At 45.3% G+C, this 19,006-nt stretch overlaps 1 protein-coding gene across 7 annotated transcripts in view; it reads left to right on the forward strand.

Annotated features, from left to right (window-relative positions):
• The first annotated feature begins 11,014 nt into the window (after positions 1-11,014).
• LOC140208188 (NACHT, LRR and PYD domains-containing protein 3-like) overlaps positions 11,015-19,006 on the forward strand; it is a 44,651-nt gene continuing 36,659 nt past the window's right edge. For 5 of the 7 annotated variants that reach the window (XM_072276683.1, XM_072276685.1, XM_072276679.1 and 2 more), the window contains exon 1: positions 11,015-11,296. The gene's annotated coding sequence lies outside the window, so the exon portion shown is untranslated. Of the gene's footprint in view, positions 11,297-15,738; positions 16,114-19,006 lie in introns of those variants that run through there. The other 2 variants (XM_072276681.1, XM_072276682.1) reach the window with 2 other exon arrangements.

The following is a 19,006-nucleotide window of genomic DNA, read 5'->3' on the forward strand; positions in this document are numbered from 1 at the left end:
TGTCATCAGCAAACTTACTAACCCATCCCACCATTTCCTCATCCAGGTCATTTATAAAAATCACAAAGAGTAAGGGTCCCAGAACAGATCCCTGAGGCACACCACGGGCCACCGACCTCCATGCAGAATATGACCCATCTACAACCACTCTTTGCCTTCTGTGGGCAAGCCAGCTCTGGATCCACAAAGCAATGTCCCCTTGGATCCCATGCCTCCTTACTTTCTCAATAAGCCTTGCATGAGGTATCTTATCCAGTATGACACACAATTCAGGCCCGAACATGAATTGTGTAGGTTTTATTCAAATCACTTCTATGTTTATAAACTCTAATTTCTATCCACATTCCTCAGGCCTCACAGGACAGGAAAACTGAAACATCAAGTATGAAACAGCAGGAGGTGGCCATTCAGCCCCTCGAACCATCAAACAAGATGGCGACTGCTCTCCCATCTCAGCCACATTTTTCTGCTTGATCCTCATTTCCTCGATCCCTTCGGTCTCCACACATCGGCTGCCCTGTGTTTTATGTGAGGGCGGTCACTTATCCTTCATCGTCTTCCAAGAATCAGTCTGGTGAATCTCTAAAACAAACACCCTCTGACTGTGAAGAAAATGCTCCATGGAATTAAATTCCATCTTCTGCAGCCCCGTGTTGCCCCAACCACTCACCTCCCACCCCGTCACTATTTCCACCTTCCCACCTCCCCCTCACCTGGATCCACCTCTCACTCCCCAGCTCTTGCCCCAACCCCACCCCTCACCTCTTTTCTCGGACTATTTCCCGTCCACTCTCAGTCCAGAGGGAGGGTCTCGGCCCGAAATGTTGACGGTCCATTTCCCTCCACAGATGCTGCCCGACCCACTGAGTTCCTCCGGCAGTTTGTTCTTTGGTCTGTGTGACCCGTGTTAGTGTGGGGAGCGGGATTTTACACCATATTCCAGGTACAATCTCAACAAATCCCAAATAATTGTTACGGTAATTACCATACTTAAACACGATGGAAGCTTGTAAATGCTGAAAATCGAAAGCAACACACACAAAATGCTGGAGGAACTCAGCACAACAGGCAGACCACGAGCCTTTTTGGACAACGAGCATTTTTCATTACTGGGGTTGGGGGGGTGTAAGATATCTGAATGAAAAGGTCGGGGAGGAGAAAGAGGCCAGCTGGAGGGTGACAGGTGACGTCAGGTGATGGGCAGGTCAAGGGCTGGAGATAAAATAATAGGAGTGTTATCAATAGGAGAAAGGGAAGGAGGGGACCCAGCAGGAAGTCATCGGCTCGTGAGCAGAAATGAAAGTTCAGAGTGGGGAATAGAGAAGTGTGTTGCGGGGGTGGGGGTGGGGGAGTTTGTTTACTGGAAGGAGAATTCAATCAGGTTGGAGGATACACAGACTGAATATAAGGTGTTGCTCCTCCGCCCTGAGGACGGTCTCATCTTGGCACAAGAGCAGGCCATTGATCGAGACGTCGGAATGGGAATCAGAATTAAAATGTTTGATCACTGCAAAGTCCCCCTTGTGGGACATGATACAGAGATGCTCGACAAAACGGTCTCCCAATTTATGGCGGGTCTCACCAATGCAAATGAGACCGCATCGGGAGCACGGGACACAATAGATGATCCCAGCAGATTCGCAGGTGAAGTGTTGCCTCACCTGGAAGGCCTGTTTTGTGTCTGAATGGAGGTGAGGGAGGAGGTGTACCGGTACGTGTAGCACTCAGGCCATTTGTAGGGATAAGTGGCTGGAGGCAGATTAGTGAGGAGGGATGAATGGACAAGAGAAATGTGGAGGGAGTGATCCCTGTTGAAGGAAGAGGTCGGGGTTGCAGCGAGGAAGGTTAAAATAAGTGTAGTTGTAAGATCTCTGGAGATGGTGGAGGATGCAGAGGCTTAAAGAGCGGTAGGTAAGGACAAGGGGAATTCTATCACTAGGACGGCTGTAGGAAGATGGGATGAGAACTGATGTATGGGAAATGGAGTTGATGCAGCAGAAGAAAGCATCAATAGCGGAGGGAGGACAGCCACACCCTGGAACAGATGCAGCGGAAGCATTGAAACTGAGGAACGGGAAGAGCATTTTGCAGGTGCTAAGTTGGGAAGAGGTATGGTCGTGATTATCATGGGAATCAGGAGGTTTATAGAAGATGTCGGTTGACAATCTGTCTCCAGAGATGGAGACAGGGAGATCAGGAAAAGGGATGAAGTGTCAGAGATGGGCCAACGTATACCCAATAACTTTTGCAATATATTCAATGTATCTTTGACCTCCTTTCCTACCTACTGCACCTCAGTCCCTCACCATTTAAACCACATTCAGTGTTACTGTTTCTCCTACTGAAGTGGGTGATCTCACATTCCCCACACTGGGCTCCGGCTGACCTGCTGTTCCCACTCACTCCTTTACCCCGAAACCTCTCGGCAACAGACACAGAACATAGAGCAGCACAGCTCAGGAACAGGCCCTTCGGCCCAAGTGTTGTGCCGAACCAATTAAATTAGTAATCAAATATCCAACTAAAATAATTCTTTCTGCCTGCACAATGCCTACAATCCTTCCATTTCCCTGACATTCACGAGCCAATCTAAACATCTCTTACAAGTCCCCAATATATCTGCCTCTACCACCCCCCAGGCTGCATATTCCAGCCACTCCACTCTCTATGGGGAAAAAAAACTTGCCCCTCACATCTCCTTTGAAAATACCCCAACTAATTTAAATGCATGCGGTCCGGCATTAGACATTTCAACCCTGGGGGAAAGATATTGTCTATCTACTTTAGCTATGCTTTTCATAATCTTATAAACCTCTATCGAGTCTCACCCCAGCCTGCACCACTCTGCGGAAACAATCCAGGTTTTACAGTGGAATGATTTAAGTTTCCTGGGACATGGACTTGTGTAGAACACTTAATTTAAGTTAATTCTACTACAGCACAGAGTATGTTCAAACACTCGTTACAGCTCATGCCTTACAACCAATCTCCACCCACCTGACTGGAAACTCTGCTTCATTGCAGAAGGAGGAACATCCAGCCTCATCTGCAGAAACACAAACCTGGGCCAAAGACAAAGCCCAAACACTGCCAGTTCCGCATTTCTGAAGTCCCATCACAGGATTATAGCCCAAGCACCAACATTCCCGGGACTCTTTCCTGTCGGTAATATGCTGCAGCATCTTGGCTATTCTCAGTTCTAAAATTAACACTCCCCTCCATCCCATAACAGCACTGGAACCTGGTGATGCGTTAACTGGGCGGGGATCCTGGGCTGTGCTCACCAGCAGGTGGGAATATATTTTAATTTGTCTCCAGCAGGTAAGTTTGGCACATTTGTTCATTATGTTATTGCCGAGTGGGATCTGGAGCAGCGCATTTCGTGCGACATTTCCATAGTGAAACAATAACAAAATGCTTTTAATGTAAAATTGAAAATAAGTCACCAGAAACTCAGTACAGTTTTTTTTTTTGGTTTTTGATGGACAAATATTGACTGAATTCAAGATGTTTGTGGCATCCTGAAGAGTTTTGCATAAATGCAATCTCCGCATTCAGTATTTAACTCTTCATTCCAACACAGGCATCATATACAATATTCCATACAGTAAATGCCCAACACATCCCCGCCTCAACACCACCTCCAGAAAACACTGTCTCTCTGCTGAGGGGCAGTGACCAGAGAGTGACAGAAACGTTTAACACTCTTTGCAGCTCTGGCGGGCTGTTACCCTGGTGATGGAGGAAGTGTCTCAGCAGAACTAACTGAATTTAGGAAATCAGGAACAACCTCACATGCTCTGAGTTTCATTATGACGAAGATGAATACTGAGTTCTCAGCCCATCTGTAATGGGAAAACTTAAATTCCAGTGGTTGTTTTAACCCTGTCTTGAGGTGCATCCAGTAAATTTGTTTGTAGTACGCAATCACAGAAGAGTATTGACAATGATCGGTGTCATCTGTCTTGTAAAGATATTGTCTGGGAGAAGGCAATGGTAAAGCACTCCTGTTGCAAAAATTGCCGAACACTCATTATCATAGAAAGACCATGATCACCTATATCATAGCAATAAAAGGAATATAAGCTGGCAACTTGTTAGTGCAAGTGGTTTAGATGGGACATTCGGGTGGGTTTCTGAAATTAATATGTATATTGTCCAACAAGAGCAGAAGCTGTACTCTATCTGGCGTTGGGCAATGAACCTGGCCGGCTGACCTATCTTTCAGACAACACAGTTGCCACAACTGCTGAAGTTTTACGATAGCTACAGATAAGGACAAGCATGGAGCTTGTGAAAGACTATTAAAGCGGAGCAGGTTACATTACCAGAGCATCGTGCAGGAATTAGAGACAGTTAAGTAGAATCAGTTGTTTTTGGGCAAGTCAATACCGGACATGTGGAGTGTGTTTGAAGTCTAACTACACAGAGTACAGGACAGGTATGTTCCAGTCAGAAGGAAGGACAAGGATAGCAAAGTAAGAGAACCGTGGATGTCGAGGGAGATCATGAATGTAGTGCAGAATAAACAGGAAAAGTAGATAAAACTGAGGAAGCTAGCATCAAACGGGGACTTGCAGGATTATAAAGAAGCCAGAAAAGAACTTAGGAGGGGAGTTAAGAAAGCCAGGAGAGGCCACGAAAAGTCTTTGGTTAGTGGGATTAAAGAGAATCCCAAGGAATTGTGTACATACATCAGGAGAAGAGGATAACAAGGAGGAAGTGGGACCACACAAGGCTAAAGTGGCTGGTGGGGAGGCGTGGGGGGAACACTTGCTTGGGTGTGAAGGATGTGGCTGAGGTCCATAATGAGTTCGTTTAATCAATATTTAACAAAGAGAAGGACGTGGAGGATATGGAGATCATTGGCAAGAGTATTAAAATGCTGAGACATTTGGAAGTATAGGAGGAGGCAATGCTGGGTAACTTAAATAGCAATAAGTTGGATAACTCCCTCATACCTGATAGAATATACCCCCAGGTAATTGATAGGAAATTGAAGAGACTGCTAGGGCCTTGAGCAATATCTTTGTATCCTCCATAGCCACAGGCGAGGTCCTGGAGGACTGGTGAGAAGCTAATGTTGCTCCTTTGTTCAGGAAGGAAATCAGGGATAATCCTGGACACTATAGACCGGTAAGTCGCACGTCGTCGGCAGGGAAGGTAACGAAGAGTATTTGTCTAATTAGGGAGAGCCAGCATGGCCTTCTGTGGGGAAAATTGTGTCTTACAACATTGATTGATTTTATTGATAAGGTGATGACGATGATTGATGAAGGTAGAGCTATGATTGTTATTTCAACACATCTCAGAAAGGCATTTCGCAAGGTCACACATGGGAGGCTCACCCGGAAGGTAAGGTACATGGGATCAGTGGTGAATTGGATTTAGAACTGGCTTGCCCATTGAAGACAGAGGGTGGTGGTCGAAGGGAACTATTCCAGCTGTTCCACAGATTCAGATATATTTAACCGATCTGGCTGAAAATGTACACCGGTGTGGATAGCACAGATGACTGGCGTACAATACAGCGGGACGTACTGTAGATTAACTGCAATATGGGCAGAGAAATGGCAGATGGAGTTATTCCAGGCAAACGTGAAGTGTCGCACCTCGGTAGGTCAAATAAAAAGAGACAGTAGACTGTTAAATGCAAGACACTTAACAGGGGCTGATAAGCAGAACGATGTTGTGATTCAGATCAAAGCTCACTGAAATTGGCTATGCAGGTTCATTAGGTGATTACGAACGCATATGGAATGCCTGATCTTATTACTCGAGGTATTGAGTTCAAAAGTCAGGGAGTTATGTTGCAACTGATAAATCTCTAGTCAGGCCACACCTGGAGTATCGCAAACTGTTCTGGTTATCTGACTCTAGGAAGGATGTTGAGGCTTTGGAGAGAATGCAGAAGAGGTTTACAAGGATATTGCCCAGATTGTAGGGCATGTGGTTGTACAAACTTGAGTGGTTTTCTCTGGAGCGGGAGAGTGTGAGGTGAAATTTGATAGAGGGTTATAAGACCATGAGAGGCATAAATAGAGTAGGTAGACAGGATCTTTGTTGAGTGGCTGAAATATATAATACCATAGAATATGTAGTTAATGTGAGAGGGAGCGAGTCCAGAGAAGAAAGGCAACGTCTGTGTAAAAGACAAGTACGTTTACACAATCTGGGGGCGCCAAGAATGAATGCTTTTGTGATGGTAGAAGCGGATACAATAAGAATTTTTAAGAGACTCTTAGATCAGCACATGAATGTGAGGAAAATAGAAGAATATGGATATATTGAATGCATAATGGATTACTATAGATGGCCATTTGATTACTACTTTACCTGCCTTCCAGAGAGTTGTGTACATTGTTGCCCGAAGGGTCTGTCCCTGTGCTATACTATTCTATCTTCTGTGTCTATGTTATATAATATTGTTACAGCTACAATGCTTCAATGCGATTTTCAGTTCACTGTGCTGTTTTAACATACCGAGCTCCAGAACCGTCAGCACTTTGTCCAAATTTGCCAGCCCATTCCTCATTTCCACAAAGGATTCCAACATCACTCCCTGGGGACGGAGGGATCCCGACAGAAGGAGGGAGAGCGGGGATGAAGGTGGTGTGAGAGGGGGCGGACAGGATGTTTGTCCCGGCGGGGACAGGAGGGGCTCATCTGTGGAAATGTCTGAGTCCATGGTGGTGGCGAGCAGAGGGATTTACCACACTGGGGGCAAATACTGGCAAACTACTGACCTGCAAGTGGGGCCAAAAATCCGGGCAAAGTGGATTGGAGTGGTTTTGGAGAACACGGGTAGATCGGCCACACATTTTATTGAATGACAGGACGGACTGGAGTGGCCGAGTGGCCTGGTCCTGTTCCTGCTGTCTGTGTGTTTAAGGAGAAGGTATAACCAGACAGTTCTTGGGCCTGCAGGATGTCCCAGTGTGTGTGTTGTAACTTAAGGACCGGTGCTTGGAGACCAGTTGTTCCCAAACTGTGTCAACAATTTGGCTGAGGGACAAAATTCAGCATTTCCAAGTCTGTTGTTGACACAAAATGCATATTTATATATTAATCATGACATAAAATGTGTATTTGTACTCAGCTAATGAAATAAAAATTCATATTTGTGGATTGTTAATGACATAAAGCCTATATTTCTATATTATTAATGACAGAAAATTGTATAATTGATGTTCTGTGTGTTATCTGCATGTAGTTTCCTGTGCTGCTGCTGCAAGTCAGTGTTTCTCTGTCCCTGTACCTTCCCGTACTTGTGCACTTGGCAATAAATTCAACATGACATGAGACAACTCAGAGAAATTTGATTAATAATGATCATGTTGGCAACTCAGCAGGTCGAAATTAAAGGGACAGTACACTGTTAAATGAAAGATCCTGGATAATGTCGATGATCAGAAGCATCTTGGAGTCTAAGTTCATCGCTCCCTGAAAGTGGCCACACAGATTGATAGAGTGGCTAAGAAGGCAAATGGTATGCTTACCTTTATTAGTCAAAGCATTGAGTTCCAAAGTCAGGAAGTTATGTTGCAGCTTTATAAAGCAGTATTCGGCCTCAGCTGGAGTATTTCATACACTTCTGGTCACCCCATTCTAGGAAGGATGTAGGGGCTTAGGAGAGGGTGCAGAAGAGTTTTGCCAGGATATTCTCCGGATTAGAGGACTTGAGCTATAACGAGAGTTTGGACAAACCCATTTTTTTTTCCTCTGGAGCCCTGCAGGCTGTTGCTATACTCGCAGAAGGAATGTAGGAGTAGGATACTTATAGATAGAGGAGACAGACAGTATCTTTTTCCCAGGTTTGAGATGTCTTAAACAAGAGACCATGCATTTGAGGTGAAAACGGGTGATTTTAAAAGCGATGTGAGGGAGAAGCTCTTCCACGCAGAGAACTGTGAGTAGCTGGAATGTGCTGTTTGGGTAATGGTAGATGCAGATACATTAGAGGCCTTGAAGAACCAGTTACACAGGCAGATTGAAGTGAAGGAAATGGAAGAATATAGACACTGTGTAGGCAAAAAAGATTAGTTTAGTTGGATGTTTATTAGTATTTTTTTTCCGAAAGCAACAGACACAGCGTGTTGGAGAAACTGAGCAGGTCAGGCGGCATCTCTGGGCAATAGTCAACTGTTGACGATTCAGGCTGAGGCCGTTCTTCAGGACTGAAATGGAAGGAGAGAAGTCAGAATAAATAATGGTGGGGGAGTGGAGGAAGTAGTACAAGGTCGCAGGCGATTGGTGAAGCAAAGATCTAGAAAGTTGATTGGTGAAAGAGATAAAGGGCTGGGGAAGGGGTAATCTGATATGAGAGGGGTAGAAACCATGGATAGAAATGAAGGGGGAGGAGCACCAGAGGGAGGTTATGGGCAGGTAAACAGATAATGGGGAATGGTGAGGGAGGGGGTGGGCAGTTACCGGAAATTCGAAAAATCGAAGTTCATGGCGACAGCTTGAAGACTGCCCAAACGGAATACAGTATGAAGTGTTGTTCCTTCAACCTGAGTCCGCCCCCATCGCGGCAGCAGAGGAGGTCATGGACTGACATGTCGGAATGGGAATGGGAAGTGGAATTAAAATGGGTGGCCACAGGGAGATCCCTCTTTTTTTGACGAAGCAGTCTCCAGTCTACGTCGGGTTTCACTGATACACAGGAGGCCACACCAGGAGCAACGGATACAGTAGATGACCCCAACGGGAGAAATACTGATTTCTCCTTCCGATGATCAAAATTTTAACCTCTCCCCTTTCCCTATTCTACACTCTGACCTTTTACTTCTTCTCACCTCCTACTAATACCCTCTGCACTCCTCCCCCCGTCACATTCTCCTGTTACCAGAGTACTGTGAGTGTTACTTTAAGAGCGCCTGAGTAAGGCGGGACTATGACGTCAGTCACAGGCTGCAGCAGCCGGCTGCGGACGAGAGAGAGAGAGAGAGAGAGAGAGAGAGAGAGACAGAGAGACAGAGAGACAGAGAGAGACAGAGAGAGAGAGAGAGAGAGAGAGAGAGAGAGAGACAGAGAGACAGAGACAGAGACAGAGACAGACACTGACTGACTGTTGGAACTTCAGCTTGTCACTGCTATGGTTTGGAACTCTCTGATGCCCAAAAGATTGGATTGATTATCGGCACGCAGTGCACAATTGATGTGTGACTGTCTCTTCGTATAATCCATTTGTGTGGATTTCCTGGAGTAACCTGTGGTATCACTTTTGTTGGCTCTTTACCTGGAATCAGGGTGTTAAGTGAAGACGATACTCTTGTGACTGTCACCTGGTGATTTCTCTAAGTAGATTTCGGAACGATTCAACGGACAAGATCTTCAACGATTGTTATTTCACTTACCAGCGTGGAACCTGTGATTCTTCGTATCGCCTTCTCTCTGCGTACCTCTATGTGGATTACAAATCTCTCTCCCATCATCTGTTTTACTTTGCCATCTGAATCTTAAGACTTTAAGAATTGTTCCTAAACTTGATTGTTTGTAAGCCCTGGGCCCCCTTCTCCATCACTTTCTCCTATTGTCCATTCTCTTCTCCTTTCAGATTCTTTCTTCTCCAGCACTTTCCCACCCACCTGATTTTCCTTATCCCCTTCCAGAAGGCCTCTTTGCGCACCCACTACCTTTTAATTTAGGCATCTCCCCTCTTCAGTCTGAGTCCTAAAGAAGGGGCTCGGTCCGAAATGTATCTGTTTACTCTTTTCCGTAGGTACTACCTGACCTGCCGAGTTTCTCAAGAATTTTGTAAGTTTTCATTTTATAGAGGATTAACAAAGAGGTTAGAGAGTATTTGTGATAGGGAATGCAATGAAGATTCGCCAGACTGATCCCTGGAGTGGTCGGGTCATCATGTGAAGAAAGATCAAGCGCGATAAGCCTTTAATTTAGAGAACCGAGGATGAAGGAGTGAACACATTGAAATGCACAGCATCATTAGCGGTTGAACCAATGGAAAAAGGGGCTGTCCGGGACTGAGATGAAGGGAAATGTCTCCACTTCGAGGATGGTGAGTGAGTGTAAATCCCCACCACAGAAGGCAGTAAAGGTTCATGATCATCCTCACATAAAACAGAGGCCGGCAGATGTGTGGAGACCGAAGGGATCGAGGAAATGAGGATTGGACAGAAACATGTGGCTGAGATGGGAGCGCAGTCGCCATCTTGTTGATCGCTCGATGGGCTGAATGGCCACCTCCTGCTGTGTCTCACTTGGTGAAGGTAAACTTTCACTGTCCAGTGAGCCCGGGGGAATGCGATTAGAAGTTAGTGTTTGTAAACATTGGACTGATTTGATTGGAACCTGCACATTTCCTGTCTGGGTGTAAACTGTATGGTGGACTGGTATGGGGACTGAACCCATAAATCAATGCCCTAAGGAAGGAGAAAGGGGAAAGGTACGGAGGAATAATTTAAAAATGTAACTGGTGTAAATATGAAATAATGTGGAAAATGCGGCAGGTGGGTCATGCAGCGTATGAGGGGTGAGGAGCAGACTCACCGGTTTAGGAGGGAGACCTTCAGCACGTCACTCGATCCCGCTCCATTTTCTCATTTTACCGCAGATCTGCGGCATCTGCGGGTTCGTTTCTCGTGGTTGTGCATTTCAATCTTTCTTCCGTTCAGACAAGGCTATGAGATCCAGATCTCTCACGTCCTTTCGCTGTGGGTGGGCATTTTTTTTTTCTTGACTCATTTCAATGTTACGAGCTGCGGTGCATCTAATGTTCTCCAATGTACGACAGTATGTATGGGATAATTAAGCCTTTTCCATTGATCTGTGTGTCTCAAAAATGTGTACACTTTTCAAAGCTACAAACAAGGTTGTCTAATATTTCCACAAAATTAAAATGGGGGATCGGTTTACTGCTATTATTATTTTTTTTTAAATTTTTGAACGACCCTATGCTCTGTGCTGTCCCTTCTAATCTCTTTACTCTGCCTACAAAACCCCCGCCCCGGCTCTGAAGACGCGGAGCTCACATTGCGCATGCTCAGTTTCGGATGTTGGGTGGCTGCCTTTCCGTTCTGTGTTGAAGCGGAACGTCGCGGGGAGACGGGGGAAGGATTGTTGTCTGCGAGGTTAGTACATCAAGTTCCCATCGGTGAGGATTTGAGGCCGTTCCGAGCGGGCATGTTCGAATCCCGTTAACTCACCCGAACTGGGGATCGGTCTGGGTTCCCGGAGAGAACCTGCCGGGGTCGATCCGGGCTGTGTGGCCTTCACACCGAACCGTCTGAGATGAGCCGTCGCTCAGTCCCTGCTGCTTTAGCCCGAAGAAAGGGTAAGGTGCTGATGCCGGGACTGCACTCATCCGTTGAGTTGTACCTCCATCACCCCGCGCGGTATCAGATCCAAACTTCTCCTGGTACGATGCCTGGGGTCAATAACTGTTTTAGATAATTCAGGGCACGGGAAGCGGCCATTCGGCCTGTTGTGTTCTTGCAGCCGGAGGTTAAACGGAGTAATCGCATTTGCGGGACACTGCTCCGTGTCTATGAGTAGTTTTATCTTTCGTCAGTTCAGACAGGGCAGTGAGATCGAATTTGTGACGTTCCCTCTTTTTGTGTGGGCAATTTTTTTCTTGACTCCATTCCACAGTTACGACCCGCCGAAGCGCAGCGAACATTTCCGAGTATATAACCGTTTTCATGCGATAATTAGGCCTTTTCCATTTGTCTCTTCCTCAAAAATTTGTACACTTCGGTGAAATCGCCCTCCCGAAGTTCCAGAGCTGAAGCTTAGTCTGTGTAATATTTCCACACAATTAAATGGGGAATGGTTTATTATTGTCATATACCGCCGTACAGTGAAAATCTTGTCTTGCATACCACCCACACTGATCAATACAAGAGCACCAGGCGTGATTGATAAGTTCGTGGCCTAAGATAGGAGGAGACAATTTTAGAAAACTTAGCACTTTAATTTTTCAACATAGCCCCCTCCTATTTTACACACTTAGACTGTTGGTCGTGGAGCATACGGATCTTGGACCTCCAGAAAGTGCCGACAGCATGTTTGATTGATAAGTTCGTGGCCTAGGGTAGACGGGGATGAGTTATACAGCTCTCGTTACAGGCATGCGCAGGTCAACTCTTTGAGTGATCATGCAGAAAGTTTGAAGTTAATAATTCATTTCCTTCTACCTTAGACCACACGAACTTATCAGTCACCCCTAGTATATTAGGTAAAACATTAACAGAGTTTAACAAAGCTTTATGGGTACAGAGAAAGTGTACTGCAGGTAAACATATGATGCAGATTCACATGGAGTTACATCGTACCGTGCTGAGAAATATTCAGTTGACTCATTACAATAGAATGGAAGCCGTCCTTCAGCCTGGTGGTGTGCTTTCTGTTTCCTTTCAATCTTCAATCCGATGGGTGGTTGAAATTGAGAATGTCTAGGGTTCTGGGAATCTTCGATTATGTTTCCTGATTCACTGAGGCAGCGGGAAGTATATAGAGAGTCCATGGAAAGGAGGCTAGTTTCTGTGGCGCGCTCAGCTGTGACCACAGTTATCTGCTCCTTCCTGCAGTCAAACGCAGAGCAGTAGCCGTAGGAAGTTGTGAAGTATCCGGATGGGATACTTTCTGTGGTGCGTTCAGGGGCAAAGGGTGCATGCGAACGTTCTTGTTGTTTGCTATAGCTTTGACATTTTAGGATTATATATATATAGTATGTACTATTAATTCAGTATCTGTGTAAAGCTGGAGGACCATCAGTGATTGTCATTGATCCCTTCTCCCAGCTAGTTCTATTTGACCATTCCGTGCCATTTTATTCAAAATCTGTCCAGCCTGTATCTCACCACGTCACTGATATATGTCAACCATCTTTCTTCTAAGCCTTGTCTCATTCTGAAGTATTGTACTGCATTTTTACCTCACTGAGCTTACAAGGAGCTGTGTTTTGTTCGGTTAATTGATGTTTAACATAGAAACATAGAAAATAGGTGCAGGAGTAGGCCATTCGGCCCTTCGAGCCTGCACCACCATTTATTATGATCATGGCTGATCATCCAACTCAGAACCCTGCCCCAGCCTTCCCTCCATACCCCCTGACCCCCGTAGCCACAAGAGCCATATCTAACTCCCTCTTAAATATAGCCAATGAACTGGCCTCAACTGTTTCCTGTGGCAGAGAATTCCACAGATTCACCACTCTCTGTGTGAAGAAGTTTTTCCTAATCTCGGTCCTAAAAGGCTTCCCCTCTATCCTCAAACTGTGGCCCCTCGTTCTGGACTTCCCCAACGTCGGGAACAATCTTCCTGCATCTAGCCTGTCCAATCCCTTTAGGATCTTATACGTTTCAATCAGAACCCCCCTCAATCTTCTAAATTCCAACGAGTACAAGCCCAGTTCATCCAGTCTTTCTTCATATGAAATTCCTGCCATCCCAGGAATCAATCTGGTGAACCTTCTTTGCACTCCCTCTACGGCAAGGATGTCTTTCCTCAGATTAGGGGACCAAAACTGCACACAATACTCCAGGTGTGGTCTCACCAAGGCCTTGTACAACTGCAGTAGTATCTCCCTGCTCCTGTACTCGAGTCCTCTCGCTATAAATGCCAGCATACCATTCGCCTTTTTCACCGCCTGCTGTACCTGCATGCCCACTTTCAATGACTGGTGTATAATGACACCCAGGTCTCCTTGCACCTCCCTTTTTCCTAATTGGCCACCATTCAGATAATAATCTGTTTTCCTATTTTTGCCACCAAAGTGGATAACTTCACATTTATCCACATTAAATTGCATCTGCCATGAACTCACCCAACCTATCCAAGTCACCCTGCATCCTCTTAGCATCCTCCTCACAGCTAACACTGCCACCCAGCTTCATGTCATTCGCAAACTTGGAGATGCTGCATTTAATTCCCTCATCCAAGTCATTAATATATATTGTAAACAACTGGGGTCCCAGCACTGAGCCTTGCGGTACCCCACTAGTCACCGCCTGCCATTCTGAAAAGGTCCCGTTTATTCCCACTCTTTGCTTCCTGTCTGCTAACCAATTCTCCACCCACACCAATACCTTACCCCGAATACTGTGTGCTTTAAGTTTGCACACTAATCTCCTGTGTGGGACCTTGTCAAAAGCCTTCTGAAAATCCAAATATACCACATCCACTGGTTCTCCCCTATCCACTCTACTAGTTACATCCTCAAAAAATTCTATGAGATTCGTCAGACATGATTTTCCCTTCACAAATCCATGCTGACTTTGTCCGATCATTTCACCGCTTTCCAAATGTGCTGTTATCACATCCTTGATAACTGACTCCAGCAGTTTCCCCACCACCGACGTTAGGCTAACCGGTCTATAATTCCCCGGTTTCTCTCTCCCTCCTTTTTCAAAAAGTGGAGTTACATTAGCCACCCTCCAATCCTCAGGAACTAGTCCAGAATCTAATGAGTTTTGAAAAATTATCACTAATGCATCCACTATTTCTTGGGCTACTTCCTTAAGCACTCTAGGATGCAGACCATCTGGCCCTGGGGATTTATTTGCCTTCAATCCCTTCAATTTACCTAACACCACATCCCGACTAACACGTATTTCGCTCAGTTCCTCCATCTCACTGGACCCTCTGTCCCCTACTATTTCTGGAAGATTATTTATGTCCTCCTTAGTGAAGACAGAACCAAAGTAATTATTCAATTGGTCTGCCATGTCCTTGCTCCCCATAATCAATTCACCTGTTTCTGTCTGCAGGGGACCTACATTTGTCTTTACCAGTCTTTTCCTTTTTACATATCTATAAAAGCTTTTACAGTCCGTTTTTATGTTCCCTGCCAGTTTTCTCTCATAATCTTTTTTCCCTTTCCTAATTAAGCCCTTTGTCCTCCTCTGCTGAACTCTAAATTTCTCCCAGTCCTCAGGTGAGCCACTTTCTCTGGCTAATTTGTATGCTTCTTCTTTGGAATTGATACTAACCCTAATTTCTCTTGTCAGCCACGGGTGCACTACCTTCCTTGATTTATTCTTTTGCCAAACTGGGATGAACAATTGTTGTAGTTCATCCATGCAACCTTTAAATGCTTGCCATTGCATATCCACTGTCAATCCTTTAAGTGTCATTTGCCAGTCTATCTTAGCTAATTCATGTCTCATACCTTCAAAGTTACCCCTCTTTAAGTTCAGAACCTTTGTTTCTGAATTAACTATGTCACTCTCCATCTTAATGAAGAATTCCACCATATTATGGTCACTCTTACCCAAGGGGCCTCTCACGACAAGATTGCTAATTAACCCTTCCTCATTGCTCAAAACCCAGTCCAGAATAGCCTGCTCTCTAGTTGGTTCCTCGACATGTTTAATTGAACACAGCACGAGGCAGGGTAAACACAACCATTAAGTCAATAAATTCTAGTTTCACTGTTACAAAATGGCTGCAGTGCTAACTTTTGTCACAATTGAAACTCAGAGCATATTATATTGAGTTTGTTGTTTCCTTTCTCGATTATTTTTGGCGAGCCACTTCCTCCGTTTCCAGGGTAACAGCCCTGCGGAGCTGCAAGAAGTGCTGCACATTTTTATCACTCTGTGGTCACCGCTTCTTAGCGTAGAGACAGTGCCCTCAGGAGCAACTGCAACAGAATGATAGTGGGAGGAAACGATGCTGTGAGCATTGACTGTATGGGATGTATTACACAAGAGTAGGAATGAACTGAGAACTAACAAATCGGTGGGGGTGGGTCTGGCATTACACTATTCCGTTGAACAGTTTTGGGATCCCCAAACGTTTTGCAGTCAGACAATATCTGTGCAGTAAAACAGAGAGAAAGGAAAAAAGACAATGTACTTTTGCAAGAGTCTTAAAGTAAGATGGACCATCAGGTTCATTTCTCCTTAGTTTGTGAATCGGAACTGCCAGCAACACCACGGCAAATCGCTGATGCCAAAGCGTCAGTGGGCAGTGCTTGTGCAGGTTATAATATTGGGATGGAGTCTCTGAGAATGTGGAACGGACAGTATATTGGTAATTCTACAGCTGGAATTGAAATGCCTACAGTCTGCAGTGACGCTGAAGATCGGGGCAATTGGACGTTGGTTGTGGGGAAATCACTGACTACCCCAGCCAGTGAGATGTCAGGTCTGTCAAACATTTTTTAGTTTTACAAATACATAACTATTTTGACCGAGCTCGATGACAGTAAGCGGAGGGCGATGATTGAAGATGGATTGAGCAAATAGAGGCTTGTGAGAAGTGTGATGGGTGTGTCAGTAATGATAGTGGGAGGAAAGGATGCTGTGAGCATTGACTGTATGGAATGTATTACAGCAGGGTCGGAATGAACTGATATCCAACCAATTGGTGGGGGTGGTGATTGAATTTCCACAAACCTGTTGAACAGTTTTGGGGTGTCCCAAGCATTTTGCAATTTTAATATCCGTGCGTTAAAATAGAGAGAAAATACTATTGTTGCAGGAAATGTAAAGAAAGAAGAGAAAATACTGGAGTCGCTCAGCAGATCTTCAGCATCTTGGACGGCCCCAGATCTCAAACTGGGTCTTCCGCCATTTCTCCATTCACAGATGTAGCCTGACTTCCCAATATCTTATATTTTACAATGTTACATTGAAAGCATTTCGTTCCAGCTACCCTGAGGAAGACATAGCAGCCACCGTGCTGAGCAGGATCCCACTCAGGAATAAGATAGAGAACAAATGAGCTCCAGTTAGCTGCTGGGGATAAGTGGGTGCATCCGCATCCTCTCACAATCTACAGACCGGTGAACCAGCCTGAGCCCCGGCCCAGGAAGAGCGTCGTTAGGTACCCGTTCCATCTTAATTTGTGCATCAGGGAAATCACGGCACATCGCCGGCAGCAAAGCGTCCCAGGGTAGTCTGTGCGGGTTACAACATTGGAATGGAGTCTCTGAGATTATAGAACTGGCGGTATACGGGCTCTACTCTAGGTTGGTCAGCTGGGTTGGAATTTCCTCAGATTGAAGCGAAAAGGGTGATCGGAGAGTTTGGACTTTGGTTGTGGGGAAATCACCAATTATACCAACCAGTGGAACCTAGCCTGCCAAGTATTTTGATGTTTTAGAAAGAGATAACAATTTTGACCCGGCTCGATGTCAGAGAACACAGGATGATAACTGATGATGGATTTAGTGAATGAAGGCTTGTGACGACGATGAAGCGTGTGTCGGTATTGAGATACATTACTCATGACATTGACTTGTTTATGAATGTACATGGCACGGTTAGCAAGTCTGCTACTAAGTTAGGGAGTCTTGTTGATATTGCAACATGTTATAATGCATTTCAAAGAGATGTTAGTCAGTTATGGAGATAGACTGAGAAATTGCAAATGGTTTTCAACTTGGACAAGTAAAAGATGGTGCATTTTGGACAATGAAACCATCGTGGTCCTGTTATGCTGAATGGAGGGTCACCGAGTGATGTGGAACAGAGCGAGCTGGGATTACAAGGGTAAAGTTCTCTGAAAGCGGATGTGCAAGTATAGAGGGTGGAAAAGAAGGCTTTAATCATGCTGGCCTTCATCAGTCAGGCATTGAGTTTTGGATTACAGACATTATATTGCAGTTATATAAATAGCTAGTGAGGATACACCAAGCAATCTGTACAGTTGTGTTCACCCTATTGTAGGACAGATATTATCAATCTGGAGAGGGTGCAGAAGAGATTATTGAGGATGCTACCTGGACTAGAGGGCCTAGTTATAGGGAGAGGCTGGCCGAGCTGGATCTTCATTCCACGGAGCACAGGAGAATTTGGGTGACATTGTATGTTTATAAAATCAAGAGGGAGAATGAAGTCGATAACCATCTCCTTTGTCTTGCTGACATTGGGAAAGAGGTTATGTGACTGTTTTCTCTGTCTGACATATCGTTATTGTTACTGATGAGCCTCATTGCACAGTGCCATCGGTGATTTTATTTTTCAATGTGGCTATTGGGTGTTTGGCTAAACAGACACGTGTGAGCAGAGTGTACACAATGGGCTCAGCTCACAGCCGAGTTCAGGATAATGGGAAGGGACGAGCGGTTGTGCAATCTGACTGTCTGCGGTCTGGTGGCTGGGAAGCCTAGCATCCAGTTGCGCAGTGGTGTAATTAGATGGCTGAGAAGTAATTTGTTCACCAAAGTCTGTGGGACAATGGTGTCACATGCCGAACTGAAATTCAGAAACAGCATTCTGACACAAGTGTCCCTGTTTTCTATGTGTGTCAGGCCAAGAGGAATGACAAACGTTATGGCATCTGCCCTGGAGAGATTCTGTCGGTAAGTTTATTGGTGAGTGCCCAGTGAGCAAGGATCGGAGTTTTTGATATGTGCCGTTATCAGGCGTTCAAAGCACTTAATGCTGATGGGCGTCAAGTCCACTGGGCAGTAGTCGTTTTGTTCTGAGTGTGGAGAGCTCTTCGGTACAGGGATGATGGTGGCTGATTTGAAGCATGAGGGAACAGCAGCCTGGATGAGTGAAGTGTTGGCGATGGCTGTGAAGACATCAATGCGCTGATGTGCAGACTGTATGCGAGCTCAGCCTGGATGTCTTCTGGCCCGGCACCCCTGCAGAGTCCGTATTACGTCTGCTATTACAGACATTGACTGCTCAGCTCACAGGGAGTAATTTTCGTGTCTGGTTTGTGTTGTGCCTCGAAGAATGTTTAGAGCACCAGGGAGGGAACGTTACTAGTACGGTTAAGGATATTTTCCCCTTATTTATTCTGTAAAGCCCTTGATGCCTAGCCACATACACCAGGGTTCGTTGCCCAGGGTTGGGAGTTTGATCGAAGGGACCTGAGAGTTAATCTCAATACACAGAGCGAATGAGAACCTGGAATGAGTTATCCAGTGTTTTCATCGTTGGTTATCTACATCGGGTTCAGTATTCTCTCCGTGTTTGGAAATTCCTACTTATTCTCACCTGCCTGTGAGCAGCTGGAAATTAAAAAAACACTCAAGATGCTGGAGACCTGAAATCAAATCAGAAATTGTTCAAAGCCATTCCAA

Source organism: Mobula birostris, chromosome 13, assembly GCF_030028105.1.
Source record: "Mobula birostris isolate sMobBir1 chromosome 13, sMobBir1.hap1, whole genome shotgun sequence".
NCBI lineage: Eukaryota > Metazoa > Chordata > Chondrichthyes > Myliobatiformes > Myliobatidae > Mobula > Mobula birostris.